Below are 25,005 nucleotides of genomic sequence, written 5' to 3' on the forward strand. Positions count from 1 at the left end.
ATTTTTTTATTACCGATTTTTTTTGTACAGGACAAAGGTGGCCAACCTATCCGACAATAGGATACGTTTGATGAATGAGATTATTAAAGGTATGGCCGTTATTAAAATGTATGCCTGGGAACAACATTTTGCCAAATTGATAGGCGATGCCCGAAAGTAAGTTTCCCGTAAAAATTTCCGGATATTTTACTAATTTATATATTYAATATAAATTAATTAATAATAAATATTATAAATAATAATAATTATATTAATATGTGTGTATGTGTTTTAGTTTACTTATAGTAGTGATACTTAATACTAGTGTATAATTWAAAACTAAATTATAAAATATTTTTTTAAAATTTAGTTTCACGAAAATTATTAATATTTTATTTTTAACTATACATTATATACAGTTTATAAATTAAAAATTAAATTATTGAGTATTTATTAATATATAAAAAAATAAGCAAAAATTTTTTTTAACTATATTTATTTTATTGTTTATTACAAATAAATATTTTTTAAAATATTTATYAATTAATAATATAAMCAGTAATTTAAYTTCTAKTTTATATACAGTATAATACAATTAATTACTTTAAAATAAAATAATTGATATTTAATTAATTATTTATTATTTATTATTAAAGTTTTTTTTGATAAAAAAATAGTTTTATTTTATTTTTAAATATAAGTTTGTAATTAATATCAATTTCAAAAAAAATAAATAAATATTGTATTTAACTATAWATATAATTCAYATATAGAAAAGAGATGACCAAAATAAGAGGCGCCTCCCTATTGCGTGCCCTAAACATATCCATATCGGTTATAGCTGGCCGWGTCATATTGTTTGCCATATTTCTAAACTATTGGGCGGGCACCTGGAGGCTGAAAAAGTTTTCGTAACAATGTCTATATTTAATACACTGAGACATACAATGACCTGGCTATGTCCTAACTCSATAGCACTGGCAGCCGAAATCTATGTATCATGTRTTAGAGTACAGGTATGTTGGWGTGTRTGTGTGTGTGTGTGTGTGTGTGTGTGTTTGTATGTATATATGTGTATGTATAAGTGTATGTTTATAGTATGTTTGTGTCTATGCTTGTGTACTATGTCTATGTATGTATGTATATGTGTTTTTGTGTTTATGTATGTGTGTGCATGTATATGTCTATGTATATATTTGTATGTATAAGTGTGTGTGTATGTCTATGACTATGTATATATGTGTATGTATAAGTATGTGTGTGTGTGTATGTATGTATATGTATATGTATATGTATATGTATATGTATATGTATATGTATATGTATATGTATATGTATATGTATATGTATATGTATATGTATATGTATATGTATATGTATATGTATGTATGTATATGTATGTATGTATGTATGTATGTATGTATGTATGTATGTATGTATGTATGTATGTATGTATGTATGTATGTATGTATGTATGTATGTATGTATGTATGTATATGTATGTATGTGTGTTTTTGTGTTTATGTATGTGTATGTATGTATGTGTGTTTTTGTGTTTATGTATGTGTGTGCATGTATATGTCTATGTATATATTTATATGTATAAGTGTGTGTGTATGTATATGTCTATGTATATATTTATATGTATAAGTGTGTGTGTATGTATATGTCTATGTATATATGTGTATGTATAAGTGTATGTTTATAGTATGTTTGTGTGTGTGTGTGTGTGTGTGTGTGTGTGTGTGTGTGTGTGTGTGTGTGTGTGTGTGTGTGTGTGTGTGTGTGTGTGTGTGTGTGTGTGTGTGTGTGTGGTGTGTGTGTATGTCTATGACTATGTATATATGTGTATGTATAAGTATGTGTGTGTGTGTATGTATGTATATGTATATGTGTGTGTGTGTGTATATGTATATGTATATGTATATGTGTGTATATGTATATGTATGTGTATATGTATATGTATATGTATATGTATATGTATGTGTGTGTGTGTGTATGTATATGTATGTATATATATGTATGTATGTGTGTGTGTGTGTGTGTTTGTATGTATGTATGTATGTGTGTTATGTGTTTATGTATGTATGTTTGTGTGTATGTGTATGTATATGTATGTATGTGTATATATATGTTTATGTATGTGTATGTGTGTGTGTGTGTTTTTGTGTTTATGTGTGTGTGTGTGTGTGTGTCTATGTATATATTTATATGTGTGTGTGTATGTATATGTCTATGTATATATTTGTATGTGTGTGTGTGTGTGTGTGTGTGTGTGTGTGTGTGTGTGTGTGTGTGTGTGTGTGTGTGTGTGTGTGTGTGTGTGTGTGTGTGTGTGTRTGTGTGCTGCCTATCAATAGAMAAAAAAATATTTTTATTATAATTTTTTTAATTTTATAATTTTTTCAGCGATTTTTACTACTTGAAGAAATCGAAGATCAAACCATTGTGATARTAATAATAATAATAATAAGGAAATGGATGTAAAACCYAATCCTAATAGACACGAATCGATGCAATTGAATGGCATTAATATAATTGTCGAAAATGTTGGCAATGGTGTCGACGATAGTGACAATGAAGATAATACTATATGTGTGGACAATATATCTGCCAAATGGATGACTGTATGACTTATTATATATAAAAAAAATTTAGTTAAAAAATATATTTAGATAATTAATTATTTAATTAKATTTTTTTAAAAAAATTATAATTAGGATTCAGATATTGAAACCTTAAAACATATATCAATGTCGGCAAAACCGGGCGAATTGATAGCAGTTATAGGACCAGTAGGTTCAGGAAAGGTATAGTTTTTTTTATTAAAAAATAATTTTTTAATTAAAAACTAATTAATATTTTTATGTATTTTTTGTTTWRTTTAGAGTTCATTATTGATGTCACTAATGAACGAAATATCTGTGACTTCGGGTACGGTTAGAGTCAACGGTTCCATAGCTTATGCATCACAGGAGTCGTGGAGTTTTAACGCTAGTATTATACAGAATATTACATTTGGTTTGCCATTCGATTCGAGGAAATGGCGAGAAGTCATATCTGTCTGCGCTATGAATACCGATCTAAAACTGTTTCCGTTTGGAGAGAAAACATTAGTCGGAGAGAGAGGCGTCTCATTGAGCGGCGGACAGAAAGCCAGACTAACATTAGCCCGGTTTGCATACTATTGATATCATAACTATTATTAACTATTTGATAACTAACTGATTATTATATATACTATACCCCCACCCCACCCTCTCTGAACTATAACAGTGCTCTCTATAATGACGCCGATATCTACCTATTGGACGACCCGTTGAGTGCAGTGGACACTGAAGTAGCCAAACATATATTTGAAAAGTATATTACAATTTAAATTAATTATAAATTAATTTAATTTAATTAAAAAATATTATTTTTTTTTTGAATACCATTCAGATGTATAACTGAATATCTGAAACATAAAACCGTTGTATTAGTCACACATCAGATCCAATTCATCCGAAAAGCTACGAAAATACTGGTCATACACGAGGGTCGGCCACTGGGGTTCGGTTCGTATACGGATCTGATTAATTCGGGACTGGATTTCATGTCGTTGCTGAACAATGAGGACAACCAAACCAACAAACCGGTGATGGATATGAACGACTCTAAGTCTAAGACCCAGATGGACGATACGATGATAATTGCCGAACAAATTATAGCCCGCAAGAGGACTATCAGTGCCCTATCGGCCAAATCGGAGGTAATTTGTTTTTTTTTTGATACCATTTTTTTTTAWAAAACCAAAAATTAGTTTTTTTTTTAATTAAAATTAAATAAATTTTTTAATTCTTATTTTTTKTTTTTGTTGTTTATATTTTTTAAGTGAATTTTATTTTATAGTTTTAATTATAATTTTTAAAGAAAAATATTTTACTTAATTTTATTTTTTTAGTTTTAATTATTTTTTTGTTGTAAATATTTTGTTATATTTTAGTGAATTTTATTTTTATATTTTTAATTATAGTTTTTTTTGTTTWKTTATAATAGATATTAAATAATAATAATATATAATATTTATTAATAATTACATTCAAAAAATCTATATAATAATTAAATTTATTACTACTAATAATAGGCAGACCTAACAATTAGTGAACCAAAGCTCAGTGAGGAAACCCGGGCGTCGGGCGCTATCAACGGTAAAGTCTACTGGGATTATATACATGCCGGTGCCGGACCCGTACTGCTAACACTGGCCATACTGTCGACACTGGTATCCCAGGCATTGTTTCACTACAGCGACATATGGTTTACCGCATGGTATTTATATGATAATAATTTTATTTTTTTGTATAAATTAYTTWTAACTAGAAATTTCGGGCAACTTTCCCCAAATAATGGGAAGTTCCCCAAAAAAATTGCCGGAAAATATATATATATATATATAATATTTTTTCATCACTCCCTAGTTTGTTAGAAAATTTAGTTTTATTTAAATAAATATATTTCTATAATAAATAATACCAAAAAATAAAAAATAAATAAAACTTTATTGTTTTATTTTTTATTTTGCATAAAATTTAATTTTGATATAATTATTTATATATAAATGAATAAAATTAATTAATTATTTTTTTAGTTAATTAATTAATTTAATTTAAGAGAGAGAGAGAGAGAGAGAGAGAGAGAGAGAGAGAGATCTTATATATTAAACTATCACTAAATAATTTATTTATTTTATATAATAAATTTAATTTTGTAATATTTATTTATATATATATATATATATATATAAATGAATAAAATTAATTAATTAATTTTTCTATTAATTAATTTAAGTTAAGTTAGAGAGAGAGAGAGAGAGAGAGAGAGAGAGAGAGAGAGAGAGAGAGAGAGAGAGAGAGAGAGAGATCTTATATATTATACTATTACTAAATTTATTATTTATTTTTATTATTTGTTTTTTAATTTTTAATCTAATCTAACAAAAAACAGGACCAACGCTGAAGATGCCAGAAATCTTACCGACGAAGCCGTAAACAATGAACAAGTGGATCAATCAAACAATATAATCATTTATACAGTACTGGTTGTCGTGACTTTCCTAACGCTGATCATCAGATCCGCCACTTTCTTCATGATGTGTATCATAGCTTCGGTTAAATTGCATAATAAGATATTTTTCCGACTAATGCGGGCACCGATAGGTTTTTTTGACAACAATCCCGTCGGTAATATAGTCTCTCTGTCTCTCTGTCTCTCTGTCTCTCTGTCTCTCTGTCTCTCTCTGTCTCTCTGTCTCTCTCTGTCTCTCTGTCTCTCTCTGTCTCTCTGTCTCTCTCTGTCTCTCTGTCTCTCTCTGTCTCTCTGTCTCTCTCTGTCTCTCTGTCTCTCTCTGTCTCTCTCTGTCTCTCTGTCTCTCTCTGTCTCTCTGTCTCTCTCTGTCTCTCTGTCTCTCTGTCTCTCTGTCTCTCTGTCTCTCTGTCTCTCTGTCTCTCTGTCTCTCTGTCTCTCTGTCTCTCTGTCTCTCTGTCTCTCTGTCTCTCTGTCTCTCTGTCTCTCTGTCTCTCTGTCTCTCTGTCTCTCTGTCTCTCTGTCTCTCTGTCTCTCTGTCTCTCTGTCTCTCTGTCTCTCTGTCTCTCTGTCTCTCTGTCTCTCTGTCTCTCTGTCTCTCTGTCTCTCTGTCTCTCTGTCTCTCTGTCTCTCTGTCTCTCTGTCTCTCTGTCTCTCTGTCTCTCTGTCTCTCTGTCTCTCTGTCTCTCTGTCTCTCTGTCTCTCTGTCTCTCTGTCTCTCTGTCTCTCTGTCTCTCTGTCTCTCTGTCTCTCTGTCTCTCTGTCTCTCTATAGACTAATCAGTCTAACTGTTCTCTACTATTACCAAAAAAAAAACCCGACTGTCCTCTCATTCTCTATATATAAATGAATATTTTTAGGCCGAATACTCAACAGGTTTACCAAAGATGTCGGTATAGTTGACGAACAGTTGCCTCTCTGTGCCTACGATTTGAATTTAGTAATTAATTTTTAAATTAATTTTAATTAATTGTTTTATTAAAATATTAATATATCTATCAAAYAGATTGTTACRCAAGTTATCGGTAGTATAACAGTCGTAGCCATAGTTCAATGGTATCTAATATTTCCGGCATTAGTGATGATTATATTAATATTAATCATACGTTGGGTTTATATTAAAACCGGACGGGATTTGAAACGTTTTGAAAATAACGGTAATTATTATTATTATTATTATTAGTATTAGTTATTTAGATTTGAGTTTAAAAAAAGTTTTTTATTTAAATAATAATAATAATAATAATTAGTTATAAATATTATTAATGTATGCACTTTTTTAGGCAGATTATGATAATAATAATTATTATTAATAGTAAATAAATAAATAGTATAGAAATAGTAATAATTTCATAACAATTAGCCAATCAATTAAAACAAAACAAAAAACATAAATAAATAAAACTATTTTATAGTTTATCAATAAAATATTACATAGTTTTTATACATAGTTTTTATACATAGTTTTTATACATAGTTTTTATACATAGTTTTTATACATAGTTTTTATACATTGTTTTTTAATACATTGTTTTTTAATACATAGTTTTTATACATTGTTTTTATACATAGTTTTTATACATAGTTTTTATACATAGTTTTTATACATTGTTTTTTAATACATAGTTTGTACATTAAATACATTATTTAATAATTATACAATAGATATATATGAAATATAATATCAATTTATATCCAYGCTTATCCATCCATCAATCAATCTATCTAACCTATCTAACCATTTAGCCCGGAGCCCAATGTACAATCATATGACCACTACGTTGAACGGTTTGGCAACAATCAGGGCCTTCAAAGCCCAGTCAATGTTTGAACGACAGTACTACCGGTACCAGAATGACCACACGGCTACCTATACCATGTGCTACTGCGCTACCCGTGCGCTGGGCATAACCATGGACTGGATATGCAGTCTATATATTGCTTGTGTAGCATTGTTTCTCATGCTTTTCTATGAAGGTATGACTGGTTGACTGATTGTTTGAAAAAAAACTAATTAATTGATTAATTGGTGTAAAAATTTTAGGCATAGCTGGAGGCGATGCCGGTCTAGCCTTTTCAATGGCACTGGGTTTGACTGGTATGACTCAATGGGGTGTCCGTCAGTCGGCTGAAGTGGAAAACCAGATGACATCCGTTGAACGGGTACTTGAATACAGTCGACTCGAGTCGGAGGCAGATTTGGAAAGTCGGGACAAACCGTCCGATGATTGGCCACAACGGGGAACCATTGAGTTCAAGGATGTCTCACTTACTTACGATAATTCAACCAAACCTACGCTAATGGGTCTGAATTTTTCGATCAACGGCGGCTACAAAGTGGGTGTTGTTGGCCGTACCGGTGCCGGCAAGTCGTCCATATTGTCGGCATTGTTTCGTATGCATGAATGTGACGGACAGATACTGATCGACGGAATCGACTGCAAGAGTCTGGGTCTTCATGATCTGCGTAAACACATATCAATTATACCGCAAGAACCGGTAGCTTTTATCGGAACTTTACGTAAAAATTTGGATCCATTTGATGAACATTCAGAGGACAGGCTATGGAATGCCCTGAAACAGGTTCAGCTAAGGGATGCCGTAATGGAAATGCCCGGACGTCTCGATTATCAACTGTCCGAAAGTGGCGGTAATCTGAGTGTAGGTCAACGTCAGCTCATATGTCTGGCCAGAGCTATACTCCGACGCAATCGTATCCTAGTGTTAGACGAGGCGACAGCTAATGTCGATCACAACACCGATTCACTCATTCAGCAGACAATCCGCCAGAACTTTGCCGACTGTACGGTCATAACGATAGCCCACAGACTCAATACAATCATCGATTCAAACAAAGTATTGGTTTTAGACTCCGGAAGAGTCCAACAGTTTGACAGTCCGTATCGTTTGTTGCTAAACAATTGCGGACTTTTCTATAAACTGGTCAAACAAACCGGTCCTCAAATGGCCGGTCAACTCATCAATTCAGCCAAACAGGCCTACGATAGACATATGATGTCTGATTATGAGAATAATAATATTACTATTGATGAACAGGCTTACAATAAGACAATTAATAATATTAATAATAATTTTTTAATTTAAAAAAACTTTATTTAAGTAATTAATTTCAATTAATTTTATAATTTTTTGTTTATATTGAATAATAATATATAATAGAAATATAAATCTTTTAATTTTTTTAGTGAATATTATAATTATATAGAATTTTATTTATTTAATTTTAAGGAATAATTAAATTAATAATTTTTTTATTATATAAAACATAAAAGTTATTAAAAATAAAATATGATTAAAACTTAATAATTTACATTAATTAATAAAAAATTTTATGTAACATTAACTTTAATTATTAGTTTTATAATATTATAATTACAAATAATTATCATAAATATATTGTATTTCTATAGTAATTATAATCATTTATTTAATTTATTTTTTTTGTTATAAATAACATTTATATCTATATAATTTTGAATAATTGAATATTAAGTTTTATTTATTTTACATATTATTAGTAATTTTTTAGTATTAATTATAAAAAAATATTTTATCAATTATAGTTAATTATTTTTATATTTATGTAAAAATAAATTTACAATTTTAAATAATTAATTAATTGAAAGATTATAGATATATATATTTGTTTAAAGTTATTAAATAATAATAATTATTATTGTTTAAAAAAAATTTGTTATTAAATTAAATATTTATTTTTTAAAAAAATTAAAGCCGTGTTATATGTATTAAATTATTTTTGCATATTAACMATATAATTATGTTTTAATTTCAAAAWATATATATAATATTATTAGATATAATAAATTTATAACTATCAATAAAAAATGGGTGTTTTTTGTGATAATATTTTTTTATATATTTTATAATACAGTAGTAATGCTTTTAGTTATTATATTATAAACATATAATTAACGTTTTATTATATGTATTTTATTRTTTTAAACTTTATAATTTGATTATTATTATTATTTTTGAGTACAAATTGAAATAATTCAAACAAATTGTCACATATTTTATTATTATATAATAATAATATTATTATTATTTTAATAATATTAATAACATGTGTATAACTTTATATATATATATTAATAAAACTAAATGCAATACATATATATTGCATCAGTTAGTGAAATAATTGATTGTTTTATTTTTGATTTTTTTATATATATATATATATTATAAGATAATAGTATAAATTATAATTAATATTATCACAATGTTACATATATAAAAATAAAAATTTATTAGATATTATTATTATTATTAATTAAAAAAACATTTTAATAAAAAATAAATTTTTTTATAATACTCGGCAACTCCTAGAGTAGTATATAAACTAAAGTATATATATTAAAAATAATTATTAATATATTTTATTATAATTAACTTATTTAATAACTACAACAAAAAATARSTTTTTAAAAATATGATGTTTTTTAATAATAATAAAWAAATTGTTAAATTAAATAATAATAATAAWAATTGTTAAATTAAATWATAAAAAAATTRTTAAAATTAAATAATAATAAAAAATTGTTAAATTAAATAATAATATAAAATTGTTAAATTAAATAATAATAAATATAATATAAAAATAATATAATTTAATATTTATTTATTTTTAATATTAAATTTTTATATAATGGATACTGAACAATTAATTAAAAAGCCATCAAAATGGGATCAAACAAATATATTGGCCAAAGCTTATTGCACGCAAGTTTTTTTAAAAATTATTTTTTAATTTTTTAATTATTTTAATTAAAAAAATATTTTTATTGCAATTAAATTATTTATTTAATTTAATAAATTAGCTATTTTTAGTTAAATAATTATTTAGTTATTTTTTAAATTAAATAGTTATGAATTAAATAAGTGTTTTTTTTATAAATAATTATCGTTTATAWAATTTATTTTAAATTAAAAAAAAATATTGTAAAATACTTATCTATTCAAATATATTATTTATTTTAATTAATTAATAAATTATTTATTTTTTTAAAAAAATAATTATCAATAATAATAAATACCRTATTATTGAACTAATTTTTTTATAAATATAATAAATATTTATTACTAAAATATATGAATTGATTTACTGGTAATTTATTATTTATTTAAAATCTATATTTATTTATTTAATATATATATATATATWTAGTTGGATTTACTCAACATTTATCAATGGACTGAAACGTGAGGTCGATATCAATGATCTGTACCGATGTCCCAAAGCCGACGAATCGGAAMTATTGGTCAAAACATTGGAAAAGTATTAAAAAAAATTAAAAAAAAATAATTATATAAAAAAATTAAAAAAAAAATAATTATATAAAAAAATTTAAAAAAAATGTTAATTATTTAATTAATTAATTTTGTTGTTGTTTTCATCAGAAACTGGAACAATGAGTTACAGAAACGGTCGCCCAGTTTTAGGTGGGCATCAATCAAGACGTTTGGACCGCAAATGTTAATACCGTTTTGTTTGGTTAGTTTTGGGGTAAGTTATATCATATATCATATTATAATATATATACATATTTTTAWMAWAAAATCTAATGTATATAAACTGTATTTTTTTTGAAATAATTTTAATAGTAATAACATTTAGTAATACATTAAACAATATACTGTATAAATAATGATAGGAATTTCCTTAAAAAAATATTTAATAAATTTTATTAATTTATTATAATATCTATAATTACAGTAATAATAATTGATAAAAATATAGTATCATATCTACAATAATAATATATATATATATATATAAATATTTATTTATTTGTTTTTAATTTTTAATAATAACAAATAATAATATTAAAATAACAATAAATTAAATATAGTTTATATAAATTATGATAGATAATAATAATAATAATAATAACCTAGATAATTTTTGTATTATGTTATGTGATATCATATATACATATAAAAAAATTTACTGTATTTTTTAAATAATTTAAAAAAAATAATTAATAGGAATCCCTAAAAAAATATAATAAATTTTTATCATAATATCTATAATTACAGTAATAATAATTAATTGATAAAAAATATATTATCATATCTACAATAATAATAATATATAAAAAAAATTTAATAATAACAATAATAATGTTTATATAGCTTCTATAAATTATGATAGATAATAATAATAACCTAGATAATTTTTATGGATAATTAATTAATTAATTAATTAATTAATAATAATTAATTAAAATATATATATATATATATATATATATATATATATACAGGAATGCTTCGTAAAGAACGTCCAGCCAGTATTGCTCGGGTATGTYATCMGATATTTTGCCCAACCGGATAAACTAGACTACCAGACAGGTTGTCTGTATGCCGGCGGTGTTGTCCTRTCGGCACTGGTACAAGTGCTSGCCTATCATCCGGCAGCCGTACGCGAGTGTCGGGTGGCCACACGGGCACGGGTTTCCTGGTGTACGCTRATGTATAAGAAAGCATTGAAACTGAAACCGTCGGCTTTCGGCCGGACAACTGTTGGCCAGATATTGAATCTCATGTCCAACGATGTCAGCCGATTTGATGATGTATTTCTAGTTTTTTAATTTTATTTTTTATTTATATATTTTGATTTTTTATTTATATATTATATTAGTTATTATAATTAGTAGTTATTATAATTAGTAGTTATTATAATTAGTAGTTATAATTAGTTATTATAATTAGTAGTTATTATAATTAGTAGTTATAATTAGTTATTATAATTAGTAGTTATAATTAGTAGTTATTATTAGTAGTTATTATTAGTAGTTATTATTAGTAGTTATTATTATTTCTCTTTGATTATTTTATTTAGTTATTTATTTAGTAGTTAGTTATTTAGTASTTARTTATTAGTAGTTATTATATTAATAGTTATGATTAGTAGTAATTATTATTARTTATTATTTTTTTAAGATTTTTTTATTTAGTTAGTTATTTAGTAGTTAGYTATTATTAGTTATTACAATTAGTTTTTATTAAATTAGTAGTTATTATATTAATAGTTATTATTTTAATTACTATACAAAAAAAAAATAGTATTGTATTATGGGTCCATTCATGTTTACGGCACCCATACAATCGATAATCGGTGTCTATATATGCTATCTATATATTGGTTGGACTAGTTTTATTGGCTTAGGTATACTTTTACTGTTTATACCGTTCAATGCATTTACTGGTCGATTGTTTCAAAAAATTAGGTATAATTTATGATTAATTTGTTTGTTTTTTTTTTGAATATATAAAAATATTTTATATACAAACAAAAAAAAACAAACATTAGATCCAAAGTAGCCGTACTATCCGATAATAGGATACGTTTGATGAATGAGATTATTAAAGGTATGGCCGTTATTAAAATGTATGCCTGGGAACAACATTTTGCCAAATTGATAGGCGATGCCCGAAAGTAAGTTTTCCCGGAAAATTTAATTATTATTATTAATAATTTATTAATAATTTTTTTTTTATATATATGAATATAAATTAACAATTATAAGTATTATTAAGCAAAGATTATTAAATATTTAAAATAACTTATTTTATTATTTATTTAACAGTTTAAAATTTTTTTTAGTACTAATTATTACTAAAATTTTATAATTATTTAGTTATGTTTATTTTATTTTATTTTTTTGTATAAATACTAATGTACACTTAAAATTAAATTTTATATATATATATATATATATATTATAATTTGTTTTTATTTATTAAAAAAAATTATTGAAATTGATTTAGAAAACATATTATCGATATTATAATACTATAATAATTACTTAAATAAATAAAATAATTTTTTTATTTAATTGATAGGAAATCTATTTAAAAAAAACCTATTAATAATAATTTTTAAAAAATAATTTATATATTTTTTTTAATTAATTTAGGAAAGAGATGTCCCAAATAAAAATGGCAACACTGTTGAGGGCATTGAATATATCCATATATATTATCAGCGGTCGAGTCATACTGTTTGTCGTATTTATAACCTATGTATTGACGGGTAATCATCTGAAAGCTGAGGTAGTTTTCGTAACGATGCAAATATTTACAACATTGAGACAGACAATGACCTGGTGGTTCACCCAAGCGGTAGCACTGGCAGCTGAAATCAATGTTTCGTGTAATAGAGTACAGGTATATCCACCCAACCAACCAACCAACCAACCAGACCCCCCCCTAAAAAACCTAACCAAACCTAATACCAAAAAAAAATATTGTTATTATTCTATTAAAAAAAACTAAAATAAAATTTCCAATTATTTTAAATACAGAATTTTCTACTATTGGATGAAATCGATGATAATGTTATTAATAGTAGTGATAAACAATTTGATAATAATTTTGATAATAATAATAATAATAATAATAAGGATATTAAATATACGGATAAAATAGACAGTGATTTGAGTGTCAATGTTAGCCAAATGTCTGCCAAATGGATAGTTGTATGTCATATATATATGTTTAATATATATATATAAATAATTAAAAATTAAATAACTATTTATTAAATCAAATAGGATAGCGATGTTTGTACCTTAAAAAATATATCATTAACGGTAAAACCGGGTGAACTGTTGGCAGTTATAGGATCAGTAGGTTCAGGAAAGGTATAGTTTTTTATAATAATTAGAAAAATAATATATTTATTAAATATATTTTTTGTAATTTATTTGTTTGTAAATTTAGAGTTCGTTTCTAATGTCACTAATGAATGAAATATCTGTGACTTCGGGTACGGTTAGAGTCAACGGTTCCATAGCTTATGCATCACAGGAGTCGTGGAGTTTTAACGCTAGTATTATACAGAATATTACATTTGGTTTGCCATTCGATTCGAGGAAATGGCGAGAAGTCATATCTGTCTGCGCTATGAATACCGATCTAAAACTGTTTCCGTTTGGAGAGAAAACATTAGTCGGAGAGAGAGGCGTCTCATTGAGCGGCGGACAGAAAGCCAGACTAACATTAGCCCGGTTTGCATACTATTGATATCATAACTATTATTAACTATTAATAACTAACTGATTATCATATATACTATACCCCGACTAACAGTGCTCTCTATAATGACGCCGATATCTACCTATTGGACGACCCATTGAGTGCAGTGGACAGTGAAGTAGCCAAACATATATTTGAAAAGTATATTACAATTGAATTATAAATTATTTAATTTTACTAAAATTTATTTTTTTTAAAAAATAATTTTAATATCATTTCATTAGATGTATAACTGAATATCTGAAACACAAAACCGTTGTATTAGTCACACATCAGATCCAATTCATACGGAAAGCGACGAAAATCTTAGTCCTGAGCGATGGCGGCCGACCCATGGGTTTCGGATCCTATGATCAGTTRGTCGGTGCGGGCATTGATTTTATGTCAATACTGAAAGAAGAAACCAACGATAAAACCGCAGATGAAGTTCACAAACAAAAACAACAACTAATTGAAAACATGAAGAAATCTGATGAACAACAACAACAACATCAGCTGTTGATGACTAAAATGTCTGAACAGCTAATCATTGCACGCAAGCGGACAATGTCGGCACTGTCGACAATATCGGATGTATTGTGATTTGATTACCGTTCCCCTTAATTATTATATTAGTAACCATACATTACTTGGACTAATCCCCTAATAGGTTGATCCAATTCAAACTAATAATAATATTAGTGATGCTGATGATGATCCAAAACTAGCTGATGAATCAAAAGCTACCGGGTCTATAGGTGCCGGTACTTATTGGCATTATCTACGATCAGGTGCCGGCCCTATCCTATTGTTTTCGGTAATAATGTCTACATTGGTATCCCAAGCACTGATGCACTACAGYGACTGGTGGCTAACCGAGTGGTAATCATAATCATAATAATCMTATAGTTATATCAATTGATATAATMATWTTKTTTWTATTTGAAGGACCAATGCTGAAGACAKTAGACTAGATGKTACTGATACTGTGGGTACAGGTGCTGAYCAATCAACAATATMATACTATAYACTGTTATAGTTGCGACCACTTTCGCCACTTTGATCATCAGATCCGCCACATTCTTCATGATGTGTATAACAGCATCGGTCCGATTGCATAATAAAATCTTTTATCAACTAATGCGGGCACCGATAGGTTTTTTTGACAACAATCCCGTCGGTAATATTCTCTCTCTCTCTCTCTCTCTCTCTCTCTCTCTCTCTCTCTCTTTTTGTCTCTCTATATGTCTCTCTATATGTCTCTCTATATGTCTCTCTATATGTCTCTCTATATGTCTCTCTATATGTCTCTCTATATGTCTCTCTCTGTGTCTCTCTCTGTGTCTCTCACTGTGTCTCTCTCTCTCTGTGTCTCTCTCTGTGTCTCTCTCTGTGTCTCTCTCTGTGTCTCTCTCTGTGTCTCTCTCTGTGTCTCTCTCTGTGTCTCTCTCTGTGTCTCTCTCTGTGTCTCTCTCTCTGTGTCTCTCTCTGTGTCTCTCTCTGTGTCTCTCTCTGTGTCTCTCTCTGTGTCTCTCTCTCTGTGTCTCTCTCTGTGTCTCTCTCTGTGTCTCTCTCTGTGTCTCTCTCTCTGTGTCTCTCTCTGTGTCTCTCTCTGCGTCTTTCTCTCTGCGTCTCTCTCTTTCTCTATAGACTAATCAGTCTAACTGTYCTCTAMTATTAAAAAAACCCGACTGTCCTCTCATTCTATATATATRWATATTTTTTAGGCCGAATACTCAATAGGTTTACCAAAGATGTCGGYATWATTGATGAACAGTTRCCTATATGTGCCTATGATTTGAATTATGTAAGCATAATATCTATATAATAACTAATTGAAATAAATTATTATTWTTATTATTATTATATATATAAATAGATAGTAACACTGATTATCGGTACAGTCATAATAGTAGCCATTGTTAACTGGTATCTAACATTTCCGGCACTTGTAGTCATTGCAATCATACTAACTGTGCGTTGGGTTTATATTAAGACTGGACGCGATTTGAAACGATTTGAAAATATGGGTATAAAATAATACTAATATATTTATATTGTTTATAAGTATACATATATTATTTTTGTTGATAGCCCGGAGCCCAATGTACAATCATATGACAACAACGTTGAACGGTTTGGCAACAATCAGGGCCTTCAAAGCCCAGTCAATGTTTCTCCAACAGTATTACCGGTACCAGAATGACCACACGGCCACCTATTTTATGTGTTTTACAGCCTCACGTGGCTTAGGTACGTATAGCTAATACATACAGTCAAAAAAATCCCAACACAACCTATCACATACCAGTCCTCTAGACTGAGACAGTGGACTATATATATATATACTATTAATATTAATAATATATTTTAAAATTACAGGTATAGTAATGGACTTGATTTGTGTGGTTTATGTGTTTTTTGTGGCAATATTTCTAATGCTATTTCACACTGGTATGTAATTTACAGTATATATTAGTGTTTATTATAAACTAAGTTATATATATTAATTTTTAAGGTCTACCCGGTGGTAATGCCGGTCTGGCCTTATCTATGGCACTGGGTTTAACTGGTATAACTCAATGGGGAGTCAGACAGTCGGCTGAAATGGAAAATCAGATGACATCCGTTGAACGGATACTTGAATACAGTCGACTCAAGTCGGAGGCAGACCTGGAAACTGAAACCAAACCATCCGATGATTGGCCACAACGAGGAAACATAGAGTTCAAGGATGTCTCACTTACTTACGATAATTCACCCAAACCTACACTAATGGATCTGAATTTTTCGATCAACGGCGGCGACAAAGTGGGTGTTGTTGGCCGTACCGGTGCCGGCAAGTCATCCATATTGTCGGCATTGTTTCGTATGCATGAATGTGACGGACAGATCATAATAGACGGAATCGATTCAAAAAGTCTGGGTCTTCACGATCTGCGTAAACACATATCAATTATACCGCAAGAACCGGTAGCTTTTATCGGAACTTTACGTAAAAATTTGGATCCATTTGATGAACATTCAGAGGACAGACTATGGGATGCCCTGAAACAGGTTCAGCTAAGGGATGCCGTAATGGAAATGCCCGGACGTCTCGATTATCAACTGTCCGAAAGTGGCGGTAATCTGAGTGTAGGTCAGCGTCAGCTCATATGTCTGGCCAGAGCTATACTCCGACGCAATCGTATCCTAGTGTTAGACGAGGCGACCGCTAATGTCGATCACAACACCGATTCACTCATTCAGCAGACAATCCGCCAGAACTTTGCCGACTGTACGGTCATAACGATAGCCCACAGACTCAATACAATCATCGATTCAAACAAAGTATTGGTTTTAGACTCCGGAAGAGTMCAACAGTTTGACAGTCCGTACCGTTTGTTGCAAAACAATTGCGGACTTTTCTATAAACTGGTCAAACAAACCGGTCCTCAAATGGCCGGACAACTCATGAGTTCAGCCAAACAAGCCTACGATAGACATATGATGTCTGATTGTGACAATAATAAYACTACTATTGATGAACAGGCMTACGATAAGACTAAWGTTAATAATAATAATAATAATAATTTTTCTTAATTAAAAACTCAATTAGCAATCAATTATAGATTTTTTTTTTTWAATATAATAATAATATTATTATATAATAGAAATATAATTGTTTTTTTAAATGTAAATATTATAATAATTATAATATTCATATTGTATTTAATTTTAATGAATAGTCAACAAAAAATAATTGCTTTATTTAAATAAATATTTAGCAAAATTTTTATTACCAAAGTTATGATGAAAACTAAAATAACTTTCATTATTTTAATTAATATATTAATAATTATAATAATTATTATATATATATATATATAAGAGAGAGAGAGAGAGAGAGAGAATTAAAATAAATTAAAATTATATATTAATAATGATTTTTATTACTAAATAATTTAATTACAATTGTATTATATATATATATATATTTTATTAGAAATATTTATKTAATTAACAAATATTTTTTTTCATTTAAAATTACATTTTATTTAATAATCTAATTATTATTATCATTTAATATTAATTCTATTAATTTTTTGTAAACTATTATAAACTTTATAATAATGTTTATAAGATTTTTTWWTTTATTTATTTTTAATATAACAATATTTAGTCTAAATTATTTCAATAATAACTAATTTAAAATTAAATACAATATATATTTATATAATAATAATWTATAACAATATATATATATATATAACAATTCAATTRTTAAATAAATAATATAAGTAATTATTATTTTAWTWTTTTGAATTACAAACAAAAAATTAATTATATATATATTTTTTTGTTTTTTATATTTATATTTTAATAATAATTTTTTTTTTGRTTAATATATTAATTATAAGAAATATTTCAATAATTTTTTTTTGGTTTTTTTTTTTTTTGGTTATATATATATATCAATAATAAGATTTTTGATAATCGTTTTGTAGTTTCTGTTTAAACCAATCCATAAATAGTATACGCATTAGCTTTTCATCATTATTTGAGATCAGACGTCCTGATTGGATGTCCCCTCTATCTGTTTGTCCATCGGTGTTGGGAACCAATCGGCTGGCGCCTGATGAGGACATCATCATCATCGGCGGCCCAGATCTCTTAAAACASGGCGAACTTTCCTTAACTCTGACCATTGAATAGCYGCTATCGGCCGCCACAGCCGCCGCCGCCGCCGCCGCCGATGAGGCCGAGTCGCCAACACTAGTAGTAGTAGTGGCCAAACGTTTGCCAAATCGGGGCGGCTTTCGTATGATTGGACTATCGTTACTACAGTCCAGACTACTAGTACTACTACTACTACTGMTGGCCAGTGCTGAACCACTGTTGTCCGATGGGAACAGTAGCAAACAAGTTAGGCATAGGTAGCCARCARTTAGGGYTACTTTGCTACTACTACTACTAGTGCTGGACATTGTTAGTTGTTTAGTTAACATATTAKTATATGTTTTTAATTATWATTATTATTATTATTACCTGTAATTATCTAATATTATTATTATTATTATTGATTAATATAATAAATAATTGAAAACAAAACTATAAATAAAATTAATTGAAAAATAAATATTTACCCAAATATTCACAAAATAAATTTTATTACAATTATTATAATATATATATGTTGATTATAAGTGTAGATAWTATTTTTTAATATATTTTTTTTAATCAAATTTATTTTATTAATTAATTAGTTAACACAWACACACAAAAAATTATTAAAATAAAATTAAAATAATATATAACTTAAAAAAGTTTTTKTTATTAGAAATAAAAAAATTATTTTCACRATATATTAAACACACAAAAAATACTAMTAATATTATTATATAAAACACATTATTTACKTAAGTATWAGTGATTATATAATAATAATATTTTCAAACCACACACACACACACACACAACTATAGTCACCAAATATCAAATAGTCAACTAGTTTTTTGGCTAAAAAAATAATAATAAATAATAAGTTTTTTTTGAGCACTTTTATTAAGAAACTAAAATATTATCAATATATATATATATATATATATATATATATATATATATATTATTATTATCAAATAAATTATTAATAAACTTAACTAAATAAATAACTARAATATTATAGTGAAAACTTGATTATTAATGTTATATTATATTATTATTTTTTTATATTCAATATCTATTTTTTGAYAAACAAACAACAAAWATATTATACATTAACCTAACAATATATATATATGATATTATAGTGAGTGTCAACTTTAATATATATATATATACTGGTATATAAAGTTTGGGATCCACACAGTAGTTTGAAGCAATTTGTTTGATTGAGTGGACAGTTAGCTATTTTTGCTGTTAGTTTACTGAATATTATAGTAGATTGAAAAACATTGAAAAGGATGGCTAATAATATTTATTTTATTTTTTTTGGCAATTTTATGATCAATCAGTAAATACAATATATATAGTATATACTGATCAATATATATCGAAATAAATAATTTATTTAATATAACAAATTTCTAATATCATAAATACACTAATAGTCCCCATAATATAGTCAATCATAAAACAATAAATATAATAATATTATTATTATTATTATTTTCGATTATATTTAAATATTATGAATATTTTTTTTAAACTATTAAATATTTTTTTTAGATAATATGTCAAAATATTCTATTAATTATTCATAAAATTATTATTATTATAGTATTGATATTTTTAGTAATTTAAAAAAATAAAATATTTTATTATTATATCTTTAAATAATTATTGATTATATTGGATATATATATATATATATATATATATATATATATATATATATATATATATATAATATATATATATATATATATTTACCGGATATAGCTATTACAGTAGCTATATTTAATTAAATGTTTTTATTAAACAAATTGAGGGTCTAATAAATTTTTCTGGTATTAATCAAATCAATAATTATATTTATATAGTATAACAAAATAATATATATATATAATTAACATTTAGTTTACAACTCATATATATATAACTAATATATTAGTCAATAAAAATAACACTTTACTCTATATGACTATACTATTATTAGATTATTAACATTAATTAATTTGATATATATTTATACTTTAAATAATTAAACTTGCAACAATTTCAATTAACTTATTATATAATATAAATTATATTTTAATTTTATTTTACAAAATAAAATAATTTTGATACAAACATATATTTTAGATACAATATATATATATATATACAGTACAACAGTATAGACTTTTAGAAATTAAAAATATATTTATAAATTAATTACTACTAAATATACATACAATAGCATAACTATCATCAATAGTATAGTAAATTTATTAATAAATTTTTTTGGTATAAATCAAATCAATAATTATATTTATATAGTATATCAAAATAATATATATATAAATTATTAACATTTAGTTTACAACTCATATATATATATATAACTAATCTATTAGTTCAATAAAAATAACACTTTATAGATATAACATTAATTAATATATATAATAATAAACTGTTATATATAATAAACTGTTGATTTTAATTGTTTTAATATTTTCAACTATTTTTTTAAAGTGATGTTTAAATTAAAACATATCCACAAAAAACATTAGTATTTAATACAAYACTAAGTTATTATACACACGTTATCTGATTATTAAATGGCTATTTGATTAGTAATTATTATTATTAGTAGTAATTTTTAAAAAAAAATATTTACATAATATATATATATAATATATGATAAGAGAAATATCACAAATTATATAACAGTTTTATATACAGTACTATATATATTGTATATTATATAAAAATAGTAATGTTATGTTTTTTAATAAAATATTATTTTTGACAAAAAACAGAAAAAATATTTTATATTTTTTAATATACACATAACTTTTATTATTATTATTATTATTATTATTATTTAACTATTATTAATATTGGTTTTTATAAAATAAACTATTTTTTAGATAATATTTCAAAATATTCTATTAATTATTTAAAAAATTATTATTATTATTGTTATAGTATTGATATTTTTTTAGTAATTATTAATAAAATATTTAATTATTATATCTATAAATATATTATTGATTATATATATATATATATTTAGCGGATATAGCTATATTTAATTTAATAATGTTTTTATTACAAATTAAGGGTCTAATAAATTTTTTGTGGTATTAATCAAATCAATAATTATATTTATATAGTAATATATCAAAATATATTTTTATATAATTAACATTTAGTTTACAACTCATATATATTAATATATATATATATAACTAATCTATTAGTTCAATAAAAATAACACTTAATATATGACTAGACTATTAGATTATTAACATTAATTAATTTTGATTAAAAAATTTTTGATTTTATTTTATTTAAATTTTTTAAACAATTAACTTATTATATATAATATTATAACTTATATATTATAAAGATTTATTTCACACACAAAAAAAAACAATTTTTTTAGATATTTAAAGTCTATATAAAAAAATAAATATATTTTATCAATACATACAATATATATATATATATACAGCACAACAACATTAGTAATTAAAAAAAAATATATATTTATTAATTTAATTAATTACTAATAAATACAAACATACATAATAACTATCATCAATAGGATAGTGGCTATCGAGGACAGGGAGGCCCGCAAACTACTACTGGCGGACCTACAAATAGGTGCCAACTGGTCATATTCGGAGCACCGGTCGGCAACGTGCTGCCGGGTGTCATCGTCGGATGGCAATTGGCGAAACATTTTGGCCACCGATTGGCCACATTGCCGGATAGTCAGGGCCGCTCGGGCCACACAATCGCGTGCCCGCCAAACACCGCAACAAACCGATCGCCGTACGGATTCGGTAGTCTGGTCCCAGTTATGTCGGCGCATAGTCTGGTTAATTGATTGGCGATATTGTCGATCACAACGCGACCACTCGGGCGATAATTGCCGATTACAATCGGGTCGCGAACTCAGGTCTACTTCGCCCAGATCTATGTACGGCAGGTCAACACTGCCAACAATTTTCAACATTAAACTACTATTGATTAGTAGTATAATAGTAGTAATCATTACTAAATTGTTGTAATAATAATAATAATTATTAAATAATATAATCATTGTTTTAATAATTATAATTTAGGTTTTTTTGTTTGTTGATGAATGACATGAATAATATTAACTATATTTTTAGTATTTATAATAATATTATTATATTTAATAATAAACTGTTATTTTTTAATTTTGGTTTATTAATTAAAACATATTCACAATTTTTTAAAAAAAAAACATTAGTATTTAATACAACACTAAGTTATTATACACACGTTATCTGATTATTAAATGGCTATTTGATTAGTAATTATTATTATTTGTAATTTTTTTTATATATATTTATATCAAAAATATATATATATATAAAATTATATGATAAGAGAAACATCACAAATTATATAACAGTTTTATATATTATATATACCAATAGTAATGTTATGTTTTAATATATATATATATTTGAATGTGTTATTCAACAGCAAAATAATATCTAATATTTTTTTTATATACACACATAACTCTTATCTCTATATTATTATTATTATTATTATTTGTAAATTATTAAATTCAATGAGTTGTTAATGTTGTCGTTGTTGGGATAAACTGTATATACAATAAATATAGACATTATAATCAATGTTAATATAAATAGATATTAACTATATATATATAATGCAAAAAAATCTGTTTAATATATATATATATATATATATATATACGGTATATACTGTATATCATATCAAATAACATTTATATTTATTACTAAATTTTAAATAAAAAAATATTAGTTATAATTTATACGTCAAATATTAAAAGTATTGATTATATATTTTTTTCAAAAATGTTTAAAAATTATTATTATCAATATTTTTTATTAATTAATTAAAACACATACTTAAACATGAAATGTATATATTTATATAAAATTATTAAAGTTTTTTAAACAAAATATCAATAAATATTTTAATAATAATTAACTAATCAATTGACTATGAAAGTGAAAAATATTATATTTTTAAACTTAAAAACCTTATGTTTATTATATATTAAATATTATAATAATAATTATTATTATTGAAAATATTTTATCTTTAATAAACTATTTGATGCATCAGAAAATAAAATGTAAAAAAATAAAATAAAAAAAACAGTGTATTATATTTAATATCATTTTCATAATATATATACTGTATATTACATAATACAGTATACTAAACATTACATTATTATTATTATTTTAAAAACAGTGGGAAAAACTAATAACAAAATGTTTTTGTAATTTGATTCACAATTCATTAAAAAAAAAAAGATAAATGTGTTACACAAACATTGAAAAAAACATCTCATATTTTTTGTACGTTTAAAAAACAATATATATATATATATATACTGTATATATAATCTCATATTTTGTATTTTTTTTTGTTTAATTAAATACATTTGTTTATATATAGCTATAAATTATTATTAAATAGAGTTTAAATTATTTATATATATATATTATTTTATTTTTTTTTTTTTTGGGTACAAAGTGTATACACAAAGTGGTATTGAATATCATTTATATATTAATTATAGTCTCTATACTCTCTCTCTCTCTCTCTCTCTCTCTCTCTCTCTCTCTCTCTCTCTCTCTCTCTCTTTCTATTTTCACTCACTCTTTAACAATCTCATTGTTATTATGATTTATACTATATATTGTATTAAATAAAAATAATTTTTCTATCACTTATATTTCACATCCTTTTTATAATTAATTAAATAAAATGATTTTTACTAAACACTGTGTGTGTGTGTGTATGTATGTRTGTGTGTGTGTATGTATGTGTGTGTGTATGTATGTGTGTGTGTGTGTGTGTGGGTGTGTGTAAGTATGTAATAAATGTATGTAATATATGTATGTAATGAAAATTAGGTTATGTTATACAGTATCTTAGTCTAAGTCTAAGTCTAGCAATAATAATAATAATAATAATAATAATAATAATAATAATAATAATAATAATAATAATAAACTACATGTATTTAAATTTATTTTATTACATACAATATATACATAAAGTTATTTATTAGTTAAGTATTATTATTTTATGATTCAATAAGCTAGAAATTTATTAGTTATATTAATAATTAATTGATTAGTAATATTATTTAACTATTAATATTTATTTGTACTGTAATTATATTTATATAAATAAAAAAATTAATTAATTAAATTAGTAATTTTTAATAAT

At 25.2% G+C, this 25,005-nt stretch overlaps 2 pseudogenes; both read left to right on the top strand.

The window, feature by feature from the left end:
• The window catches only part of LOC128956597 (ATP-binding cassette sub-family C member 4-like), an 11,538-nt pseudogene extending 2,653 nt beyond the window's left edge, over positions 1–8,885 (top strand).
• Positions 8,886–9,730: 845 nt separating this feature from the next.
• LOC128956598 (ATP-binding cassette subfamily C member 4-like) lies at positions 9,731–17,685 on the top strand (annotated as a pseudogene).
• The last annotated feature ends 7,320 nt before the right edge of the window (positions 17,686–25,005 follow it).

The sequence above is a fragment of the Oppia nitens genome, unplaced genomic scaffold (genome assembly GCF_028296485.1).
Source record: "Oppia nitens isolate AA-2021 unplaced genomic scaffold, nextdenovo-longstitch-racon4-pilon3 scaffold31_pilon_pilon_pilon, whole genome shotgun sequence".
Classification (NCBI taxonomy): Eukaryota; Metazoa; Arthropoda; class Arachnida; order Sarcoptiformes; family Oppiidae; genus Oppia; species Oppia nitens.